Here is a 3,864-nt window from a genome sequence, read left to right on the forward strand (position 1 = left end):
GGGGCTCTGTCTGTGGGGGACAGACTGGCAGTTAGTCAGGGACGTGGGGAGGGTCGGGAAGAGCGGGGCTCTGTCTGTGGGGGACAGACTGGCAGTTAGTCAGGGGTGTGGGGGGGTCGGGAAGAGCGGGGCTCTGTCTGTGGGGGACAGACTGGCAGTTAGTCAGGGATGTGGGGGGGAGGGTCGGGAAGAGCGGGGCTCTGTCTGTGGGGGACAGACTGGCAGTTAGGCAGGGACATGGGGGGAGGGTCGGGAAGAACGGGGCTCTGTCTGTGGGGGACAGACTGGCAGTTAGGCAGGGACGTGGGGGGAGGTTTGGGGAGAGCGGGGCTCCCTCTGTGAGGGACAGACTGGCAGTCAGGGGCATGGGAGGAATGGTGTGGAAGAGTGGGGCTCTGTCTGTGAGGGACAGACTGGCAGTTAGTCGGGGATGTGGGGGAGGGTCTGGAAGAGCGGGGCTCTGTGGGGGGACACACTGGCGGTCAGGGGCATGGGAGGAATGGTGCGGAAGAGTGGGGCTCTGTCTGAGACACAGACTTGCACTCGGGTTCATAATGGGTGGATGGAAGTTTCTGTAAGAGCAACTTCCATTTGTGAAGAGCCGACTGTCAGCCAGGCATATGGAGAGAAGGAAGGTTCTGGAAGTGCCAAGTTCTGTTTGTGATGTGGGTGAGGGGGAGATACTGGCAGTAAGTCAGTGGTGAGGACAGTGGAGGAAAGTTTGTGATAGAGCTAGGCTCGTGGGATGGGGGCCTCCAGGTGGTGGGGAATTGATTGGCAGTTAGGGATATCACCGCGGCTGTGGAGGGGAGTGGGGAAGATTTTGGCAGGCCTGGGGCAGTTAATAACATGGGGGCAGAGGACAGACTAGCAGGGCGTCAGGTCAGGGATGGTGTGTGGAGGACAGCTTTTAGAAGTAATGGGTTTTATTAGTGAAGCGCAGACTGAATGGCCATCAGGAGTATAGAGATGGAAAGTTCTGGAAGAGCTTGGTTTTGTTGGGGGTGGGGGGCAGAGCCTGGCAGTTAATCAGGGATTGTGGCATCGGGGGCTAGAAGATTCTGCCAGGGCAGTTGCAGGAGGTGGTGGTGGGATGGGGGTGGGATAGAGAATAGACTGGCAGTTAGTCAGGAATAGCACAGGGGGGTGGGAAGGAAGCTCTGGGCTCTTAGTTTTGGGCAGACAGTCAGTCAGGGGTGTGTTTGTAGGGATGGAAGATTCTGGAAGAGCAAGAGTGTGACTGTGAATGGGAAACAGAAAGAGGAGTAGGGGGTAGGAATGGGAGGCTCTTGGAGAGTCAGGGGAATTACTAAGGCTACATCTACACTACAGGGGGGAGTCGATTTAAGATACGCAAATTCAGCTACGTGAATAGCGTAGCTGAATTCGACGTATCGCAGCCGACTTACCCCGCTGTGAGGATGGCGGCAAAATCGACCTCTGCGGCTTCCTGTCGACGGCGCTTACTCCCACCTCCGCTGGTGGAGTAAGAGCGTCGATTCGGGGATCGATTGTTGCGTCCCGATGGGACGCGATAAATCGATCCCCGAGAGGTCGATTTCTACCCGCCGATTCAGGCGGGTAGTGTAGACCTAGCCTAAGGAGGTACAGACAGGGCTGGTGCAACCACTAGGCAAACTAGGCGGTGGTGGAGTGGAGGTGAGCTGGGGCAGGAGGTCGCGGGGAGGGCCGCCTGCATCAAGTAAGGGGGGGGTGGCACACAGGGGACCCGCTTCCCAGCTCACCTCTGCTCCGCCTCCTCCCCTGAGCACGCCACCCCACTCTGCTTGTCTCCCTCCCAGGCTTGTGGCGCCAAACAGCTGATTGGTGCCGCAAGCCTGGGAGGCGGGAGAAGTGGAGCAGCAACGGCATGCTCGGGGACGGGGTGGAGCAGCAGTGAGCTGGGGTGGGGAGCTACTGCACGGCTCCCTAGGCCGGGGGATGGGGAGCTGCCACAGAGGGGGGTACCTCAGGGCGGAGGGGGGGAGGGGCCTCAGGGGGAGCGGGGGAGCTGCTGCAGGGCTCGGGGAGGGGGCGGAGCGGGGGGGGGGTGGGGTGGGGGGGGGAGGGGGGGGGCGGCCGGGGGGGGGATACCTCAGGGCGGGGAGCTGCCACAGGGCTTGGGGAGGGTGCAAGGTGGAACTTTTGCCTTGGGCGCGAAACATCCTTGCACCGGCCCTGGGTACAGACATGTGAACAACTGAGAAGAGGTTCTGGCAATGCGTGAACAGTAGATAGATTGGTTAGCAGAGCTGGTCGAGATTTTCATTTAGAGCCTTTTTTTGTTAAAAGTCTTTTTCATCAAAACTAAAATGGGGAAAAAATTAAGTTTACCTCGGTATTGCATTTTTGTCTAAAAGCCAGAATATATTGATGATTCAGTTGCCAGAACTTGCAAATTCTTCCATTTTCAATCAAAACCTGAACGCTTGATTTAAACAAGGTTTTGTTTTTTTTATTGTTGTTGTGCTGAAATTTTTCACCAAATAAAAAAGTTTTCAGTCAGTTCTATCAGTTAGTACAGGATATCACAGCACCCGGAGAAGCGGCGATTAGCTGAACGGAAACGTTCCAGAAATACTGGATAGATAGAGCAGGGTAGGGAACAGTTTTCCCATCCTGTGAGAATTCTACAATCTTTGAAGTCTTGCCATCCTGAATCGAGACAAAAAGTCAAAATCCAAAAATTTTCATGAACCTTGAGGAGAAAAAATATTCAGGTCAGTTGAAACACTTGATTTTTGACCTTTAACCTTTTTTTACTATAAATAAAATTTAAAAATGAAAAGTTGTTTTGAATCAAAAAATGAAACTTCATTTTGACAACGTCACAACAGGACGCTTCAGTTTCAAAACTTTCTCACATTTCTTTCAAATCAGGAGGTTTGTCAAAACTAATCCTTTCCTGCAAATAGTTTTGGTTTTTCTAATTTGAAAAACTTTGTTGGAAAATTTCCAAACAGCTCTAGTGCTGGGGCAGCTCCGGGGGTGGGGGACTGGCAGACTAGTTAGGGGAATTGCAGGGACCTGGAGAGGGAGGGGGAAGTTTTGGTAGAGTTGTAGGGTGACTATATGTTCCGTTTTGGCAGAGACAGACCCTTTTTTAAGCCCTGTCCTGGCTGTCCTGACTGTTTTCACAAAAGTGGGCATTTGTCCCATTTGTTCTTGCCAACTTGATCAGTTAGCAAGCGCAAACAGGACAAATGCCCACTTTTGTCAAAAAGGTGGGGTGTGGAGGCAGGGCCGGCTCCAGCGTTTTTGCCACCCCAAACGGTGTGTGGGGGGGAAAGCTTTTCCGTTGGCCGCCCCAAGCACCTGCTTGCTGCGCTGTTGCCTGGAGCCGGCCCTGTGTGGAGGAACTTGCGGCAGAAGGGGATGAGCGGCAATTCCAGTCCGGTGCAGGAGCGAGTCCAGCCCTAGCCTCACATGGTGGGCAGGCAGGGCTCGGGCGAGCAGCAACGTCAGCCCCTGCCTTGCACGGGGGGGCAGGCAGGGCTCAGATGAGCAGTGATGCCAGCCCCACCCTTGTGGGGGAGGCAGGGCTCAGGCCAGCCCTGCTGCCAGTCTCAGCCTGAGGGTGGGAGGAAGGGGGCAGGGCTTGGGTAAGCTCTGTGGGGTGGGGGCTCATATGTGCGGATTGGGCCAGCCCCGGGGGTGGGGGATGCTCAGACTAGCCCCATGTGATGTCCCATTTTCCCTTTGGAAAATATGGTCACCCTATAGAGTTGGGGCAGGCAGTGTGCCAGTCTACTTTAGTCCTATCCAGTTACCTCTGATTGGGGTCTCCCCACAAATTCTCCTTTGTATCTGCGACTGCCTTCAAGGTCTGATAAGCCTTCCTTCATCTCTTCCCTGCCCCGCATC

This window comes from Trachemys scripta, unplaced genomic scaffold (genome assembly GCF_013100865.1).
Source record: "Trachemys scripta elegans isolate TJP31775 unplaced genomic scaffold, CAS_Tse_1.0 scaffold_28, whole genome shotgun sequence".
Taxonomy (NCBI): domain Eukaryota; kingdom Metazoa; phylum Chordata; order Testudines; family Emydidae; genus Trachemys; species Trachemys scripta.